Here is a 21908-nt window from a genome sequence, read left to right as displayed (position 1 = left end):
TTAGATATAAGTTATAGCATTTACTGCTGCTGTTTGCCAGGCATAGTGCTACTAAATTTCACTTTGTATTACTCTGTTAAGCCAGTTTTACTACTGATTTATTTTTCTTGTTTGCTGTGCATTGCCTTATATTAGTTGTAATATTGCATTTGCTTTGCTAATTTATGCTGCTTGCTTCGCCATTTGTATTTTTTATCATTACTGTTTGTGTTAATTGTTTTGCGCTGCTGCATTGCCTCGTTCCTTAGTTTAGCGTCTGAGCTCAGTAGATTTAAGTTAGCTTAAGAGGGGGTAGACTATATAAGAAACTAACTATGTTGAATTGGAAGAAATGCATTGAGAAGTTATACGCAAAAAGTACAGAAAGCAGGTATAGATAGGACTTTTTGGGTATAATGTAGAACGAAGGGAGATCTCGAAGAAAAAAAGAAGTTTTGTATGCAAAATACTTCAGTACCAAATGTTACACTGAAAACAAACGCTGTCCTTTCCCCCTGTGTTATTCTGGTATGTGTTTGTGTACTCTTGTATATTTGTGTTTTTCCTGTCTTTATGTGTTTAGCTGATGAGAGCTAAGTTGTAGAATTTTTTTAATACTATGTTATTTACTTTGTAAAGATGTTTAGACATTATTTATTCTGTTTTGTTGCTCACGTGTGAAGGCGATGTTTCAAAAGTTCTTCTGATCTTTATGTATGTACTTATGTCATAATTTCTGTAAGAATGATGTGTATGTATATTTCTATTCTTTTGTAAAGTCTGTATTACTACAAATGTTATATGTATTGATACGTTCTGTAATGATGTATTTTGTACCTTTGTAATTGTACTCTCATGTTATAATATTGTAATTGTCACCAGTTCATCAAATTAAGTAACTTGTAAGCATTCGTTTCACTGCACACATTTCTGTTGGTCATAGTAATGCACAATATGTGAGAAGTTGGGACTGTTAGTGTTTGCACGTGTGTTAATAATTCAGCAAGGGACTGGATAACAGCATTGCTGGTTCTAAGGACAATTCCAAAAAGTTCGTGAGTGTACAAGTGGTGGGTTATGGACTTGCTATATTGTCTGCAAGACTTCTAAGGACAATTCCAAAAACTTTGTGTGTGCACAAGTGGTGGTTTATGGACTTGCTATATTCTCTGCAAGACTCCTCGATGGTGATTGTGCACCTGCACAGTCGCAACAGATGGCTGCTGGCCGTCTCTACAAGGACTACAGTGGGTCTGCATCTTTGATGACCCACCAATACCATTATTTCTACAAGGACTGCGGTGGGTCTGCACCTCTGGTGGCCCACCAATACCGTAATCTCTACCAGGACTACAGTGGGTCTGCTCTGTGATGACCTACCTACCAATATTCTTCGAAACGTCGAATGACTCTGCTGTGGGTTTGCTCTGTTGTGGCCCATTACCTGTCAGCATGTCAAGAGTCAGCACTGTTTTTCCGTTGCAAGGACAACACTACTTCTTCAAGACCGCATAGAAATCCACTACTTCCGTGTGCATTGCCTTTTACTGCTCAGACTTTGAGAAAAGAAACGGCAGTTTTACTGTGATGAACGATCAGGACTGTCTTTATGGACTGTGAGAAAATTTTAGCTTTTGACCAACATTGTATCAATAAGTGTGTGCATTTGATTTCTTTGTTATTGCAATTATGAAAAATTTTATCAAATCATTATTGGCCACTGCCCAAAACAATTTGTAAAATTTTTTGTGGGGAGCATGGGGGCTATGTAAGTAGGCTGTTTATGTTTTCTTATTGGCAACGTTACGTAGCGCTCTTTATGAAAATCACTGGCTGTGCTGTGTGCAGTCTGTGGCTAGTTTGTATTGTTGTCTGCCATTGTAGTGTTGGGCAGCTGGATGCGAACAGCACGTAGCGTTGCGCAGTTGGAGGTGAGCCGCCAGCAGTGGTGGATGTGGGGAGAGAAATCGCGGAGTTTTGAAGTTTGTAAGATTGGATGTCATGAACTGCTATATATATTATGACTATTAAGGTAAATACATTGTTTGTTTTCTATTAACATCTTTCATTTGCTAACTATGCCTATCAGTAGTTAGTGCCTTCCGTAGTTTGAATCTTTTATTTAGCTGGCAGTAGTGGCGCTTGCTGTACTGCAGTAGTTCGAGTAACGAAGATTTTTGTGAGGTAAGTGATTTGTGAAAGGTATATGTTAATGTAAGTCAGGGCCATTCTTTTGTAGGGATTATTGAAAGTCAGATTGCGTTGCGCTAAAAGATATTGTGTGTCAGTTTAAGCACAGTCCTGTATAATTTTTCTAAGGGGTCGTTTCAATGCATCAGAGCGAGATGGAAATTTTAAAAAAAGAAAAAAGAAAAAGAAGAAGAGGGAGAGATCAAAAGTCACCCCACATTGCCGGACCTGAATTAAATTATCAGACAATTATAATACTAAGGAGTTATGAGATAATTCAAGAAAACTGATTCACTATGCTTATAAACTGTACAAAAGGCATAAATAAGGGGTTCAGATGAGAAGGGGGGGGGGGGGGGTTGGTACTTGGTGCCCACATTCTGAATAAATTTTTACCTATTCAGTTACCTTATATTTTAATATTTTGAATCAAATATTTATTGTTGGCAATAAGTTCTTCTGCAACACTCCACAAATGTATGAATTTGTTCAGTTAAAATTAAGCCAAAAATTTAAGTTTTAGTAGTAGATGTCACTCTCCACAATGAACGTCACCTTAAAGTGCGGAACGTTCCATACACGTCAGCATCTCTTTAAGATGTATGTTTTGAGTAATTCTGAAAAACAGTTAACAAGCTATACGATATTTCAGGGACTGCGTTATTCTGAATTACGATGAAAAGTCCCTTAGGACATGCATGCATGTTCAAACTGATGGGCACTGCGGCTGCTATAGCCTTTATGAAATGCATTTAATGTATTCTCAGTTGCGAATACGTTTAATGTTTCAGAACGGCTATAGTCGCCGCAGTGCCTTTGGATATTGCGTTTCCAAAGGACCTTTTCATCGTAATTCAAAATAACGCAGGCGCTGCAATATCGTATTTATCCGCCGACACCGGGCAAGCCACTTGCGAGTAAAATGTCTCACCTGTAGGGGCATATACATAACGGACGTACGAGTACAGCTCGTAGACGGCTAGTTAACGACGTACAGAAGTCGTGCCCGGATAGCCAAACAGTGACGCGACCGCTTGCGCTAAGAGGGAAATACGGGTCCGATTCCCGGTCCGTCATAAATCTTCATTGTTGTCTTACAATTACAGCTGATGGTTGTCCACATTCCCAAATGCGAATACTTTCAATGTACAACTAACGAACTTTCAATTTTTAAATTTTCACGGTACGTATAAAATACCCCAACATCGGCTGCAAACATTGCTGAAAATGCGTTGATACCGGTAAGAGTGTGCTAATAGATATTATCCACGATCTGGACCCTACTTACACAAGAGTCTTTCTTTAAAAGGTATGTTTATATTATATTACCGATTTTTTAAAAAGTTTTGTTGTTTGGCCTTAAGTAACCTCCTCTCCCGCCCCCGCCCTCCCACTCTTCCGCGGTAATGAGTATTATGGAAAATACGTTGGTGTTGCTGTGGTTAAGGACCAATGACAAATGTCTTCCTCAGCAAAACATGGAGTAATTTAAAGAACAAACCAGTTGCTGTAACGGTGGATCACAAATAGTTGCAAGTCGACACAATCAAAATGTTCCAAAATGCACAAAGGGCTTAAGGAGGAATAACAACTGCCTCCCACGGTGTAGCCACCATAATTTGAAATATTAAACAGCTGCAGTACACATGGATAACAAATATACACATCAAAAAGTTTTGCATCACCTCGGTTCCGAGAGTTCCATAGCTGTACAGAAAATGGAATTAGAGTTCAACATTAACATCATTTAAGCCATTTTTATCGCTTATGAAAAGCACACAATGCATGTTAAACCACCGTGCCAGACCTTCAGAACTGGTGGTCGAGATTGCTGTACACACCGGTACCTCAAATACTCAGTAGCACGTCCTCTTGCATTGATGCATGCCTGTATTCCTCGTGGCATACTATCCACAAGTTCATCAAGGCACTGTTAGTCCAGATTGTCCCACTCCTCAACGGCGAGTCGGCGTAGATCCCTCAGAGCTGTTGGTGGGTCACGTCGTCCATAAACAGCTATTTTCCATCCATCCCAGGCATGTTCGATAGGGTTCATGTCTGGAGAACGTGCTGGCCACTCTAGTCGAGCGATGTCGTTAACCTGAAGGCAATCATTCAGAAGATGGGCACGATGGGGTCGCGAACTGTCGTCCATGAAGACGAATGCCTCGCCAATATGCTGCCGATATGGCTGCACTATCAGTCAGAGGATGGCATTCACGTACTGTACAGCCGTTAAGGCGTCTTCCATGACCAGCAGCGGAGTACGTCGGTCCCACATAACGCCACCCCAAAACATCAGAGAACCTCCACCTTGTTGCACTCGCTGGTCTAAGGCCTTCAGCTTCATCGTCTCCGACGATTGTCTGGTGAAGGCATATGCGGCACTCATCGGTGAAGAGAACGTGATGCCAATCCTGAGCGGTCTATTCGGCACATTGATGGGCCCATCTGTATTGCGCGGCATGGTATCGTGGTTGCAAAGATGGACCTCGCCATTCACGTCGGGAGTGAAGTTGCGCATCATGCAGCCTACTGCGCACAGTTTTAGTCGTAAAACGACGACATGTGGATGCACGAAAAGCATTATTCAACATGGTGGCGTTGCTGTCAGGATTCCTCCGAGCCATAATCCGTAGGTAGCAGTCAGCCACTGCAGTAGTAGCCCTTGGGCGGCCTGAGTGAGGCATGTCATCTACAGTTCCTGTCTCTCTGTATCTCCTCCATGTCCGAACAACATCGCTTTGGTTCACTCCCAGATGTCTGGACACTTCCCTTGTTGAGAGCTCTTCCTGGCACAAGTTAATAATGCAGACGTGATCGAACTGCGGTATTGACCGTCTAGGCATGGCTGAACTACACACAACACGAGCCGTGTTCCTCCTTCTTGATGGAATGAATGGCAATGCGGACGCGATCTAACTGCGATATTGACCATCTAGGCATGGTTAAACTACAGACAACACGAGCCGTGTATCTCCTTCGTGATGGAATTACTGGAACATATCAGCTGTCGGACCCCCTCCGTCTAACAGGTACTGCTCATGCGTGGTGACAGCTCTGAACATTCAAAGGGATTGTGACTATGATACAGTATCCTCAGTCAACGTCTATCTTCAAGAGTTCTGGGAACCGTTGATGACAGAAACCTTATTTTGATGTGTGTAGATGTAGGTCCTGCATAATCGAATAATTGCTTCCCGCAACTTCACAAACAGCTTAAGCTCCAATGATTGAAACGAAGGGCGCTGAATAAGTAATGCAATAGTTTCGTTCTCGGTCAGATTGGATTGGAAACATGCGGAATTTTTTGTGAGACATCGTGGAAAATTTTTATCAGCCCCTACAGTTTCATGAAGTTCCGATAGGTAGCTGCACTATATGTAACTTTCAAAATGGGGTATGTAACGATGGTGCGTTCCGAATTGAGAGCTGTCACTGAGTTCACTTCGGCGAAAAACCAGGCATTGGCAATATTCATAGGCGCTTACAGAATGGCTACAAAGATCTGGGCAGTGAAAAGGAACACGGTGACTTGTTTTCGTCCCAACAAGGCCGTACAAACCTGACCGATGTCCTGCTAGCCAGCCGGCCGCACACGCTTTGATCCTCAAAACTTATAATCGTGCGGACACTCTCATTCGAAGTGATCGACAGATCACAATCAAACACCTCGCTGCACAAGTGGACATCTCTTTCTGTAATGCTGATACACTCGTCCTTCAGTTGAGGTACTAAAGGGTTTGTGTTTGCTGTGTTTCTCGCTACCTAACACAAGACCGTAATGAGCAACGGAGGACCATGTGTGAGTAATTTCTTGAGCGTTACGAGGGTGACAGTGGCAATGTTTTGTCGAACATGGTCACAGGTGATGAAACAAAACGGCAACCCTTGGAGCGGAGCGACATTAGCTCTCCTCTTGAAGAAAAAGTTCAAAGCCACTCCATCTGCTGGTAAAGTCATGGCGGTCGCCTCTTGGGACACTAAAGGACATATTCTGTTTAATCTCCTCCTTCAATGTGGAACGATGGTCTCTGAAATGTATTGTGCTACCCTCAGGAATCTGAAGATATGACTTCATCGAGTTCGTTGCCACAAAAATTTAAAGGAACTTCGCCTCCACGACAGCGCAATGCTTCACACAAGTCAGTATACTTGAGCGGAGATCACAAACCTTCATTGGACTGTCCTTCTCAACCACCCCACAGCCATGATCTCACACAGGTTGGTAGATCTGATATCAGGAAGTAAGAATTAATGCGGGCTTCAGCTGCCCACCTGTCTTACCAAAACAGAAGATACCTCTTCCACACATGAGCTACAACATCGTTTCACACTTCAATCTGTTTGGTCGACTGTAAGATGGACTCACGGAGGGGAAGGTTATTTATGCCGAAGACGTTGACTTCCACGTCGACCGGAAGAGTTTCATGATGCCGGCGTACAGGCTCCCCACAGAAAGCTGGCCATAAGGCTGTCGCACTGAACGAAGATTATATTTAAAAAAAACTGTGTTTTGTAGCCAAAAGTGGAAAACAATACGATGTGTATGAATACTGTATAAAACAAACTTCCTTTCGGAAAAAAAAATGTGTTGCATTACCTACTGAACACCCCTCGTATCTACTACGGCAATCCACTTTTAAATAACCCAACTTTACGTACAATTTTCTTTAACGGACATGATCACCATAAATTTATATTAAAACCGCCTGTAGATAGTGGCAGCCTTACTGATACATGATTTAGAAGAAATCAGTTGTTTAAATAATACACCACTGACATACAAAAGGCAAAGCAAGCACCTAATTTCAGAGGTTACAAGTGAGCAAACAGCAGCAGTAGCCGACAAAATATGGAGATCGTGTCTGCTACCTCGGTGGACAGCAAAGGTAACTAAACAAATGAAAAGCTAAGTATCACACAGGTTGGTAGGTCGGAAAACAGGAAGTAAGAAATAGTGCTGACTTGATATAAATAGTTGGGCAGTTGTCTCACCGAAAGAGATACCTTATCTACAGATGAATTACAAAATCGTTCGGTGAATGCTGACAGATCGACCTTGAAAATAATTGATTAACTAATGGCTAATCTGTATTAAACACGAACTTATAGGTAGTATTATACACTTTCCTGATTAAATGTAAATCAAATACGTAAAATAACTTTCATGAAACTTACGGCGTTATACATTAATCTAACAAAATGCAGGACACTAATGCGCTAAACCTACTGGTCAAGCAATAAATGCTGAACACTCTTATAATGAAACGTAAAAAAACTGTCGATTCTCATTAGCACTGAATAAACACTATTATCATAAAATCAAGACGCTAGATAATTTGTCAGACAGGTGGTTTACAGTTAACCTTAATGGTAGGTACTTTAAACACTACTTTAGTGAAATACACGTCGCTTTAATGGCGGCTGGAAGTTATGGCATAAGAATACATGCAAATACTTACAGAATGATATGACAGAAAGCATGCCTTGCTCACCCAAACAAGGCAGCCACACTGCTCAGTAACGTGGCGACTAGACAACAATATTTGAAGTCTAATACGTTTTAGCCACAAATTGCGAATAAGTGGCCAGAAAACTGACTAGGAAGAACTAACTGCAAAACACAAATGAGCGCTTTTGGCTCGCAACAACGAACCGGAGGAACGACAGAAATCTCAAGCAGGCCAAAAACAAGCACGATGTAGTACCTCACACGTAGTTTGAGAATAAAATTACTGCCTATTACCAACAGACCTCACCACATATTCCGTATCGTAGGCATTCAAATGTTCCCCGAGTACGCGCGCTTCCTTCAGGGGCGTGATGAAGTCAGTAACACTCCATAGGTGAGGCCACCAACTACCAGCAATGATTGGCCCAACAGATCGCTCACACGTCCTCAGTCCATGCTGATCTGCAACAGCCCACTGCTGACAGCAAGTCATTGCCCCACAGGTAGCCGAGCACGCCTCTACGTATCCGGCCACCGCTGCTTGTGTGACATTTCGCTCCCTCTCTTCTTTCAGCAACGGAACAGAGACAACCAGATGGCAGATTTAATCGATTGTAGATGACCTGAGATGTCGTGTGTCTACAGCAGAAAGAGGAATACATCAGTTACTACTGTCGTTAAACCGCATATGAATCTACTTTGAGTTGGTGAATTATTTACGTGCTTGGAGACTGAGACAATACACAAGCGCAGGATCAGCAGATATAATCATGACATCACTTCTCCCTCTACAATTGTACACTTTTCAGCACAGGCTCTCTTACATTCAATGCAGACAGTGAGGTGTGATAGTGAAGGTAAGGAGTGGAGATGCATGTATGCGAAATATTGAAGGCTGTGGAAAGATGTATGCATATGTGGAAGTGACATCACTCTGGTAGCGAGCGCCGTGGGTTTCGAATGCGCACCAGACAGCATGGAACTCGATGACCACTAGAGGTATCTGCAGCAGTCGTGCCATAAGGCGTGGAGCATGTGGTCTCGACAGCCAATAGCGACATACCCTGTCGTGTATATAGGCGGCTGCCTCTCACTGAACGAACCTTCCTCCAACCCCACCTTGTTGTCCGCACCTCCCCTTATCTCCTTCACCACACTGACAATCCCCTTCCCCTATCCCGAGGCGGGGTCGCTATAGGCCACCTCAGGCCTCTCCCTGTCCGGCCACAAACCCTCCTCAATGACCCGACCAAACACCTTCTCCTCAGCCTATTTTTTCCCTCCCTCACCATCACCTGTGCCACTATCTATATCCGCCCCGCAGCTCCTCTCCCTTTTGACTTCATTTCCCATGTTGACCGTACTTTCTGCACCTATGAGATCGCCGTGACCCTGCCACCCTTCGGTGGTGGCATCAGTTCCTTGCCACCCTCCATTGTGACAATGTTACTCTCCCACAGCACACCCGTCCTGAGAGTAACTTCACCCCCTATGTTATCCTCACTTCCCCCAACCTCCTTGGTCGCATCGTCATTGATGTCCTCGATCCCGTCGGTAGTGACCATCTCCCTGTCCTTCTTACCATCTCCTCTACCTGTCCTGACACTGCAGCCACCCACCCAGCTGCCCCTCCAAAGTCGGTCCATGACTAACACCGTGCCGATTGGTATGCCTACCGGGAATCCATTGCCTTACAGATCGATAGCCACTCCCTCACCTTTCACCACCCTGATGTCATCACCCATGCCTCTTCCTTCCTTAAAAAACCATCACTGACGCTGTGGAGGCTCATGTCCCTACCAAACTCATCCACCCTCACCGCCCTACACTTCCTCCACAGGCCGTCCTTCTTCTGCTTGACTCCTGCAGGATCTACCGCTCCTTCCTCCGCACTCGTGACCGGGATACTCTCACCCACCACCGGCAATTACAGCGACATATCCGGAAGGTCCTTACAGCAAAGAAACGCTGGGACTGGCGCCAGAAATGCACACGCCTCATCTCCACCCTCCCTGTAAACTCCTCCAAGTACTGGTCAGCCTTCCACCACCTTATTGGTAGCCATCCCACCCCACATTACCCCATCCTCCATGACGATCGACCCTTTCTTGACAACCTCAGCAAGGCTAACCATTTTGCATCCCACCTATCCGAGGTCTTCTCCATTCCTGACGATCCCCATTTTGATTACTCCCTATTCCCCACCGTCCTTGACCGCACTGACACCTCTGTCCCCCCACTCGCCCCTAGCTTCCAGTACTTGGATCGGTTACTCCACTCAGACATCAACACTCCCATCACCACACAAGACATCACACTCGTACTCCGCTCCAAACGCAACATTGCCCCTGGTCATGATGGCATCACCTACTGTCACCTCAAAGAATCCCCTAAATCCTTCCTGTCTGTCCTTGCTACCCTGTACAATGTCCTCCTCTCCACCGGATTTTACCCTGACCTGTGGAAGACTTCCCATGTCCTGCTGTTCCCTAAACCTAGCAAACCTCCCTCTGATACCTCTTCCTGTCGTCCAATCTGCCCTACCTCAGTAAGGTCTTCGAGGCCATCCTCTCTCGCCGTATTCACCGCCACCTCAACCAGCACCGCCTCCTTCCTCTTACCCAATGTGGATTCCGGCCATCCATCTCCGCCAACGACCAGCTCCTTAACCTTACCAATCTTCTTTCCCTCCAATTTAACTTCTGTCGGCTATCTTTGTTTCCCTTGATCTCCAGAACGCCTATGACTGTGCCTGGCATCCCGGGCTCCTCTTCAAACTCCAGACCTATGCTCTCCCCATCAACTTTGGCCGACTCGTTGTATCCTTCCTCTCCCATCGTCCCTCCTATGTGACTATCCACAATTCCAACTCCCGTACTTTCTATCCCTCTTCTGGCGTGCCCCAAGGTTCTGTCCTTTCCCCTCTCCTCTACCTCTTGTACACTGCTGATTCGCCCAAACCTCCCCCTCCTGTTCATCTTCTCCAGTTCGCTGATGACACCGCCTTCCTAGCCCTTTATCCTACCCTTCAACGGTCCCAACGTACCCTCCAAACTCACCTTGACCAATTCACCGCTTGGTGCAACCAGTGCTTCCTCCGTGTTAATCCCTCCAAGACCCAGGCGATCAACATAGGCCACACCACCCACTCCTTCCGCCTCCATGGTTTCTACCTCGCCATTTATGGCCATCCTATCCACCTCACTCCTACCCTCAAAAACCTTGGCCTCACATTCAACCGCCGCCTCACCTGGACTCCCCATCTCCTTACCATCCAAAACAGAGCTCACAACCACCTCTGCCTCCTGAAACTCCTGTCTGGCCAGACGTGGGGTCCACATCCTTCCACCATCCTTCACACCTAAAAATCCTAGTTCTGCCCCATCCTCTGTTATGCCAGCGCAGCTTGGATTTCCGCCCCTCCCCAGTTCTATAAAGCCCTCCAAATCCTCGAACGCCATGCACTCTGACTCGCCTTCCACATCTGCCTTCCGTCCCCCACGTGCGTCCTCTTGACCTCGTCCCCTTCCCCCACCCTCTCCTTTTCCTTGAACACATCCGCACACTATATATTGTCCGCAACCTTGATCCCCCTCACCCCCTGGTGTCTCCCTTCCTCTCCACCCCCAACCAGTTGCCTCGCCTTTACCCTTGTGTGCCACCCTCTCTCCATCTCCACACCTTTCATCTCCTTTCCCAACACAACTTACACCGTCTACCCCTACCGGATGATGAGCTTCGCCCTGACACCTACCCTTCCTACCAACTCTAACCCCATCTTCCTGCCTCCTCCTCAGGGCTCTGTCTCCTACCCCTCCCTCCTTCTGAGCGGCTTTCCCCTCCTACTCTCCATCCATCTCTTGTGCCTCCTTTCAGTGTCTCTGCGCTCCCTCCTGCCCTGTCTTCCCTCTTCATCTCTCGCCCCACGTGTCTCCTGCCTCTTCGTGTACCCACTGCCGCCCCTCCTCTCTTCATCCCGCCGCTTCCCCTGCTGCCCCATGCTCTCCTCTCCTTTCCCATCCTCTCTGCCCTTTCCCTCGGCGGGTCCCGCCTGGGAGTTTTATTCTTCGTCGTGTGTGCTCCAAGTGGGTTTTAAGTGTGTTGTTCCGGAGTGTTTTTACTACTAAGGCTGGCTTTCAACGTGTGCATGTCCATTCAGTGTCTTCTCTGAGTTTTGAAGAGTTGCAAAATGTGTTTTTTAACTTTCTGGTGATTTTTAACTGTCCTCCATGAACGTCTCCATGTTAGTCTATTTTTTACCTCCATTTTCTCCCATTATTCTGTTTTAAGTTTCCCTTTCTCGCCTTATGTATTTAATATTTTATTCTTATTTTGTTATGGCACTCGGCTGAAGAGCGGCGGACTGTGCCCCTGACAGCCCTCCCCTGCCCATATGGGGCAGGGGAATGAAATCACAATAAAGAAGAAAAAAAAAAAAGAAAACCTCAGCGAATCAGTCTGGAATTCGCGTTGGGTCGGTTGATATCTTCCTTACAAACATTGTGTTTACGTTGCATGTGTTTACATCCCATTTACTAGTGGACCTTATTTTGATTTCGTGAGGTTCTCTCTTCCTTACAAACATTGTGTTTACGTTGCATGTGTTTACATCCCATTTACTAGTGGACCTTATTTTGATTTCGTGAGGTTATCTCTTGCGATCCCGTTGCTTATTACTTTGTTGTTGAGCTTGGTATTTTGCTCGGTTGTCTGTCATCATGCTTGTCCTTCCATTCCCGTTCGTCCGTCTTGTTTGTTCTCAGGCCGCTCCCGTTTGGTCCCGCCGGTTTTCGTTAGCCGCCACTCCGCGACCGTTCCTGTTGCGGTTACAACAATCACGATTAGACTTGCTGACACCTAAATATGCTCATTAATGCAATCTTTGAGCACGTCATATTTTCCTGAGTCGAGATAAGTAAAACACAGGGTAACATCAGCCCCCATGCCAACAGACCATAATTGTGCCACCCAAAATTATTGGCGTTAATGATAGTCTCCAAGCTAATTGAACATCGTTACCTATCGAAAAGTACCTAGTATAATGATAGCCCCCCTTCCAACTGATCACTATTGCCCCACAAAAGTATTTGGCGTAATGACAATCATTACAACAGCTGAACATCATTGCCCCGTCGTAGTACCTAGGGTAATTTTAACCCGGGCATGTGAGCAACGTTGCTCCATTAGCATATTTGGTAATGGCAGTCACCATATGTAAACGGACGATTACTTCTGCACAACAGAATAATATAGAATAAATTATAGTGTGCTCTGGGATAGGTGAGATTGCCATGCTTGAATATGATCTTGTTCAAGCATGGTGGCGAGACGAGGACATTGATTGTCTGTATGTACATTATTGTCAATTGTTCTGTGCAGGGTGTACATACTGGTTGTGGATTTGTCAAAACTGCGGAAGCAGTGTTCAGTGACAATGTACTAGCAGTATGTAATTGTGTATTTTGGTTACCTTCAAGTTCTGTTATTGTGTCTTTGCTTACTTGCAGAATTCGGCCAACTAGACTGCAGTGCGATGCTGTGCAATGTGACCGGTGAAGACAGGTCGCTAAAATTTGCTCTTGTTCAAGGCATGCTGGGGAAATGAGGTCACTGATTTTTGATAAACTATTGTCAGTTGTTGTGTGCAGCATACCCTGGTTGCGTAGGGAGTGCGTTCTGATTGTGAATTTGCCAACATTGTGAGAGCAGTGTTCAATGATAGTGTACTAGCATGAAGTTATTGTGTTATTTGGTTACCCTCAGATCACGTTATTATTATAACATAGCTTACCTGATTTTTCTTGTAGATGATGTAGCACTTCTAATTATATGTGGTTGTGTTATCTGTAAGGGCCAAGTGTCGGCGACATTAGATGTAACTGAATACAGTCTGTCTGTTGCTTTGTTGGCTTACTTTCGCTTCCCATTGTGAACACATTAATAAGCAGTAGATGTATATGTGGTGTCTGTTCATTGAGACATCTCAAAGAACACACAATACTTTCATCCTGCAGTAACTATGAATTAAGACACAAAGGAATTAAATACATTTGCTGCCAGTGGGCATTGATTTATATCAATGGTCAAGATGAAAATTATTGCGTGATTTGCATTGGAACCCAGGTCTCATAACGAACGAACAGACACACAGGGTGGTCCATTGATATTGACGTGGCCGAATATCTCACGAAATAAGCATCAAACGAAAAAACTACAAAGAACGAAACTCGTCTAGCTTGAAGGGGGAAACCAGATGGCGCTATGGTTGGCCAGCTAGGTGGCGCTGCCATAGGTCAAACGGATATCAGCTGCGTTCTTTTGAATAGGAACCCCCATTTTTATTACACATTCGTCTAGTACGTAAAGAAATATGAATGTTTTAGTTGGACCACTTTTTTCGCTTTGTGATAGATGGCGCTGGAATAGTCACAAACGAATAAGTATGTGGTATCACGTAACATTCCGCCAGTGAGGACGGTATTTGCTTCGTGATACATTACCCGTGTTAAAATGGACCGTTTACCAATTGCGGAAAAGGTCGATATCGTGTTGATGTATGGCTATTGTGATCAAAATGCCCAACGGGCGCGTGCTATGTATATCCTGTTCGGTATGCTGGACGACATCATCAAAGTGTCCGGACCGTTCGCCGGATAGTTACGTTATTTAAGGGAACAAGAAGTGTTCAGCCACATGTGAAACGTTAACCACGACCTGCAACAATTGATGATGCCCAAGCAGTAGTTTTAGCAGCTGTCGCGGCTAATCCGCAGATCAGTAGCACACAACTTGCGCGAGAATCAGGAATCTCAAAAACGTCGGCGTTGAGATTGCTACGTCGTCTACAGTTCTGCAACTTGCCGCAAGAGAAATTACGGGATGATGACAGATATTTTGCACGCGTTCTATGTAGCCACGAAGCGTCATTCACCAACCTTTGTAACGTAAACCGGCATAATGTGCACTATTATGCAACGGAAAATCCACCATGGCTGCGACAAGTGGAACATCAGCGACCTTGCCGGGTTAATGTATGGTACGGCATTATGGCAGGAAGGATAATTGTCCCCCATTTTATCGATGGCAATCTAAATGGTGCAATGTATGCTGGTTTCCTACGTAGTGTACTACCGATGTTACTACATGATCTTTCATTGCATGGCAGATTGGCGATGTACTTCCAACATGATGGATGTCCGGCACATAGCTCGCGTGCGGTTGAAGCGGTACTGAATAGCATATTTCATGACAGGTGGATTGGTCGTCGAAGCACCAGACCTTGGCCCGAAAGTTCACCGGATCTGACGTACCCGGATTTCTTTGTGTGGGGAAAGTTGAAGGATATTTGCTATCGTGAGCCTCGGACAACGCCTAACAACATGCGTCAGCGCATTGTCAATGCATGTGCGGACATTACGGAAGGCAAACTACTCGCTGTTAGAGGAATGTCGTTACACGTATTGCTAAATGCATTGAGGTTGACGGGCATCATTTTGAGCATTTATTGCATTAATGTGGTATGTACAGGTAAACACGCTGTAACAGCATGCGTTCTCAGAAATGATAAGTTCACAACGGTCATGTATCACATTGGAACAAACCGAAATAAAATGTTCAAACGTACCTATGTCCTGTATTTTAATTTAAAAAAACATATCTGTTAGCAACTGTTCATCTAATATTGTGGACCGTATGTTTATGACTATTACAAAGCCATAGATCATAAAGCGGAAAAAGGAGTCCATCTAAAACATTCATATTTCTTTACGTCCTACACGAATATGTAATAAAAATTGGGGGTTTCCTGTTTAAAAAGACGGAGTTGATATCCGTTTGACGTATGGCAGTGACATGTAGCGGGCAAACGATGTGCCATCTGGTTCCCCCTTCAAGCTAGACAAGTTTCGTTCTTTGTAGTTTTTTTGTTTGACGCTTATTTCGTGAGATATTTGGCCATGTCACGATGAATGAACCACATAATCATTGCCTTAATGTTGTATATATATATATATATATATATATATATATATATATATATATATATATATATATATATATATACGCAACAATAAGACGATGACAGCTGACTGCCAGTGAGCCCTTCAGTGTAGATTCACATCAAGCTCGAACTCTTACAGGAATTTGTGACATGCCTCGAATAATGAGGCTAATGAGGGTAATGAGGTATTAGTTGGGAATTTGGGTCTGACAGGAGGCGTGCTACTGTAGTTCACGCATTGTGGCTACCACAGTGCCTGGATGGCGCAGTGGTCAGTGTATCTGCTTAGAAGCAGGAGACCCTTGTTCGAATAGAGGTCTTGTACAAATTTTCAACTAGTGCCATTGATATGAATCAATGCATATTGTCAGCTAATGTCTTAATGCCTTTGTGTCTTGGGGAAGTGGATACTCTGTTCTTTTGTTTGCCCACTAGTAATGCCAATCTGATGTAGAAACAAAACATCATTTTATTTTTTACAGTTGCTCTAGGTTTCAGCAATATTATTGTATTTATATGTGATACGTGGCAGTAAAGTAACATGATTTCTGTTGTCTATATTGTTGCTCATTCTGAGAGGAGCTTAGTGTAATTGTGTTAGTTTGGTATAAAATATTTATCTTCTGTATAACTGGCTTACTTATTATTCTAGAAACTGTGAGGCTTTGTTTTCTTTAATACCTTGTTTGGTAAAGGAAATATTAGTTATAGGTAATGCTTGCACAAACCTCAGCCAAATCCTTCTTCAGCCAAATCGTGCTGCTATTGGAGCTTCAAATTTAGGCTGTCCATATTAGTAAACTACCGGACTGTTTCCTAGCTCTTTCACTTTAGTTGTCGTTATTCGTTTATTGATAAGTACTTCCATTAGCACTTTACAATCATCATGACACACATCCTTTGATAACATGAGCTATTCTGAAATTTAATGTTGTGCACTTATCCTCAACTGGTTTTTTTTTTACTTCAAAGTAAAATTAATACCCTAGAATGGGGTCACTATCATTTTTGTCTGACTTCGATACCAGTTTTAGCGAACCATTGAGAATTGTAGGCAGTTATTTCCAAAAGTTTAAACATAGAAATAATAAAGTTTATTTTGGTAAAATGATGGAAATAATATCATTTTTATAATGTAATTCTCATGTCCTAGTTTGTTCTTCTCATTTTATATCTGTCGCCCCTTGTCTGAACTTCTATACAGGACATAATGTTTCACATCCGTCATGCACTGACTAGGTTATCCTTTGTAATACCTTTCAGAATAAGGAATGAACTGCACGCAGACAAACACTTGCCGGTGTTATAAAATATGTGTCAAGTTTTTGCAAAGTCAGAAAAACCCAGACCTGAAAAAACTTCTGACAATAAGTCATATAGCTCTCCCTCCAGTAAGCTGCCCAGTTAGGTAGCTGTTAGGATTCACCAATTGTTTTGTGATACTTTTGTGTATAATGCCGAGATGAAGACATTGTCATTGCTGTTGTAGTTGTTGAATTCAGATAGTTCAGATATTTTTGAACATGATGTTAATTTATTCATATTCAGATCATTTAGATACTTACGGACACTGCTCCAAAATACGGAACATTCAGTTTACTTGATTACTTTTGAATGTGGCGTAAAATTCAGATTATTACCATACTTTTAAAAAGAAGTTAATTTACACTAAATTCTTATCGTTCACATACTTTCACGAATGGCCCAAAATTTAGACAGTTTGGAAACTTCTGAACATGATGCAAATTTACACAAAATTTACATTGTACAGATACTTTGAACAAGGCACCAGTTTACGTATAATTCTGGTTACCGAGATACTCTTGAACATAGCACTACTTTACAAGAAATTCAGATCTTTTGGATACTTTTGATCACAGTGCTAACTTTCATAATATTCTGGTCGTTCAGATCCTTTTGAACCCGGTGCCAATTTACGCTAATTCAAATACTTTAGATGCCTTTGTAGACTGCACAAAGCTGAAAACTTTCAGACATTTTCGAATATGGTCGAGATGGCAGCCACATACCTTACTTACCCAAAACGTTTCCAGTCTGGTTTACTCGGAAATTCAGAAAAGTTAATATGGTCTAACGTGACAAGTGTTGCATGTGTTCTACATAGTCTCTCTCCCCCCCCCCCCCCCTAATTTGAGTATAATGGGCAGCACTTTCATACAGTCTTGTGAAACAGTAAGAAATGTTCCCGTTTCGGATGTTGTTCAACTCGCGTATCACATTGCTTCGAATTCTGGCTAGGCTATGTCGCAACTACTATGCACCTTGTACCATGACATCATTTAATTTCAGTATGAAACACCTAAAGGATCTATGGGCCAAATTTGAACTGACTGTAAATTATGTTCCTGAGACTTATGTGCCTAGTAAGTCGACTAGAGATGGAAAGAACCCAATGTGGCTTAATAATCAAATACATAAAATGCTGAGGAAGCCCTGACTGTTGTACTCTCAGTTCAAAAACAATGCGCAAGTGTCAACAGCTGAATTTAGTGGAAATTTGTGTCTCCATAAGAAGATGATGTTGAAAGCATACTGTAGCGGCACCACCATTTATTATAGGGAAATTTAGTTTTGTGTGATATTCAGAGCACGTGTTACAGCCAAGTGCAGGCCAGATTGCAGTAAGTTATGCATACCAGCAGTTGTGAAGGCAAATAGAGGCCACAGTGGCATAGAACTGCCGGAGAGGGCGCACACACCAGTTTCCATGGCGCAAGTCACAGGCATAAGAGGGCCAACCTAACTGTTATGCATACGTGACGCAAAGCGGCGTGCTAGGCAAAGCAGCCAAGTACACTCCTGGAAATGGAAAAGAACACATTTACACCGGTGTGTCAGACCCACCATACTTGCTCCGGACACTGCCAGAGGGCTGTACAAGCAATGATCACACGCACGGCACAGCGGACACACCAGGAACCGCGGTGTTGGCCGTCGAATGGCGCTAGCTGCGCAGCATTTGTGCACCGCCGCCGTCAGTGTCAGCCAGTTTGCCGTGGCATACGGAGCTCCATCGCAGTCTTTAACACTGGTAGCATGCCGCGACAGCGTGGACGTGAACCGTATGTGCAGCTGACGGACTTTGAGCGAGGGCATATAGTGGGCATGCGGGAGGCCGGGTGGACGTACCGCCGAATTGCTCAACACGTGGGGCGTGAGGTCTCCACAGTACATCGATGTTGTCGCCAGTGGTCGGCGGAAGGTGCACGTGCCCGTCGACCTGGGACCGGACCGCAGCGACGCACGGATGCACGCCAAGACCGTAGGATCCTACGCAGTGCCCTAGGGGACCGCACCGCCACTTCCCAGCAAATTAGGGACACTGTTGCTCCTGGGGTATCGGCGAGGACCATTCGCAACCGTCTCCATGAAGCTGGGCTACGGTCCCGCACACCGTTAGGCCGTCTTCCGCTCACGCCCCAACATCGTGCAGCCCGCCTCCAGTGGTGTCGCGACAGGCGTGAATGGAGGGACGAATGGAGACGTGTCGTCTTCAGCGATGAGAGTCGCTTCTGCCTTGGTGCCAATGATGGTCGTATGCGTGTTTGGCGCCGTGCAGGTGAGCGTCACAATCAGGACTGCATACGACCGAGGCACACAGGGCCAACACCCGGCATCATGGTGTGGGGAGCGATCTCCTACACTGGCCGTACACCACTGGTGATCGTCGAGGGGACACTGAATAGTGCACGGTACATCCAATCCGCCATCGAACCCATCGTTCTACCATTCCTAGACCGGCAAGGGAACTTGCTGTTCCAACAGGACAATGCACGTCCGCATGTATCCCGTGCCACCCAACGTGCTCTAGAAGGTGTAAGTCAACTACCCTGGCCAGCAAGATCTCCGGATCTGTCCCCCATTGAGCATGTTTGGGACTGGATGAAGCGTCGTCTCACGCGGTCTGCACGTCCAGCACGAACGCTGGTCCAACTGAGGCGCCAGGTGGAAATGGCATGGCAAGCCGTTCCACAGGACTACATCCAGCATCTCTACGATCGTCTCCATGGGAGAATAGCAGCCTACATTGCTGCGAAAGGTGGATATACACTGTACCAGTGCCGACATTGTGCATGCTCTGTTGCCTGTGTCTATGTGCCTGTGGTTCTGTCAGTGTGATCATGTGATGTATCTGACCCCAGGAATGTGTCAATAAAGTTTCCCCTTCCTGGGACAATGAATTCACGGTGTTCTTATTTCAATTTCCAGGAGTGTATAAAAAGGTGCCATTTCTAAAGAGATTCATTCAAGTGTGGCAGCTCTCCTGGACGGCTGGGCGTGTCACACCGCTGGGCTACACCCTGCAACAGATAGGGTGCTAGCATCCCAGTCCACGGTGGGTCGTTCATTCGACCCTCTGAGGCTGACGCGGGGTCTGCAGGCAGCCAGCGGCGAGCCACTCTTCGGGCCACTACTGCGGGCAGTCGTCTCGGCTCCCGACATATGCTGGAGACATCTGAGGTGAGGCCCGCAGATTCGGACGCCGGACCATGGGCGGTCGTTGTCGCCACGTTCTCAGTTATGCCAGCAAGGAAGAAGCAGCGGCGGGGCTGGCCTACGGCTCCCGGTGGAACAGTGCGGTGTCAACGAGGCTGGTGGTCGCTGAGATGGCTGCTGCCACAGCCATCCTGACTCATCGGAACTCAGCAGTCCATCCAAGGCCAGTACGACACAGGGTAGCATTGCAGAGGCTGCTGGGGTGCTTCCTCAGCATTTTGAGACCCTGTGATGCTGATCAAGGTGAAAGGAGTACTGTAGTGGAAGCAAATAAATAATTTCGAATGTTCTTGCCGAGTATTAATATGGCACCTCTTGACACCCACTCACTACATAGGTTGTCTTCCCGCTACAGTCGGTCATCCTGATACATTCAGTGGCAGAAGTCGCCACAACATTTGGTGTCAGAATGTTTGGCATCATCTGTCCAATACGACATTTGAGTCCACCACCTGCAGTACAGTCACAAGATGTGGCGAGTGCTGACAAAATTGTTCTTTTGAGTGTTGGACATTTTCTTTCTTTTTTGTTTGTGTTTTGAGTGTAAAGTGTCAAAAGCCACACTGTATATGTTCTGCGTGGGTATGGTATTTTTGTTGTCAGTGTAAGTGTTAGTGTATTCGGGGCAGTAAGATTTCTTTATTTTTTGCGGCATTTGATTACTTTTGTATTGGTTCATGATGATGCTGAGTAAGACGACAGAGAGCTGTAGGAAGCCACATTATTCTTGTACTTAATCGTTTTGTTTCAGAATTAATTAGGAGCGAAAGCAACACAATGGCAGAGTGTGTCGGTACTAGAAGCGGTGCGGATTTTGATGGAAAAGATAGCACAATTGATAGCGGACAATAAACAATTGGGAAATGAATTAACATCTATAACTGAGCGTGAAACCACATCCGATCAGTCATTGTTGCCTAGGGTGCAGGAGATTGATCCAGTGGCCGCAAGTTTGATTATTCCGTTTTCTGGCAAGGCATCTGAGGATGTGCGTTCGTTTGTGGAGGACTTGGAGACTTCAGTGATGATGAATGGTAGATCTGATGAACAGTTGTTACATATAGCCTAGATTAGATTATCGGGTGAAGCGAAAACTTACGTAAGGTGTTCTGAGGCCTTAAGGAAGGCAGGACAGTTTAAGCAGTTAAAGGGAGTGCTTTTACAAAGGTACAAGAAACAGAATAGCGCTCGGTACTTTAGAGAGAGGTTAAGTACAATGACAAAGAGACAGGGGGAGACGGTGGAGAAATATGCGTACAAGATCTAGGAAATTAATGAGTATACTTACAAGTTGCGTCAGAGCGATGTAGCGAATAGTGTTCTGTTGCAGGAGGCTGAGCAAAGGGCACTTGATGTATTTATGAGACGGTTACCGGCGCATGTGTCACGGAAGGTGCGTGAAGGGACTCTGAAAGATTTGTATTCGGCCATTCAGCTGGCAATTCAATCTGAGGAGGCAGACAGGGCAACAGGGGTACGCGAGAAGCAAACAGTATATGCAGCGAGTGTAAACTATCAAGTGTGGTCGTACAGGACATGTGCAGAGGCAATGTACCCAGTCACCGAGGAGTAGAGGAAAGGGTGGAAATCGGCAGCGTGTTCTATAGGATTCAGGTCAGGACTCTGTGCAGGCCAGTCCATTGCAGGGATTTTATTGTCGTGTAACCACTCCGCTACAGAACGTGCATTACGAAGTGGTGTTCGATCATTTTGAAAGATGCAATCGCCATCCCCAAATTGCTCTTCAACAGTGGGAAGCAAGAAGAT

The sequence above is a fragment of the Schistocerca nitens genome, chromosome 6, assembly GCF_023898315.1.
Source record: "Schistocerca nitens isolate TAMUIC-IGC-003100 chromosome 6, iqSchNite1.1, whole genome shotgun sequence".
NCBI lineage: Eukaryota > Metazoa > Arthropoda > Insecta > Orthoptera > Acrididae > Schistocerca > Schistocerca nitens.
Note: the sequence above shows the minus strand (reverse complement) of the source record.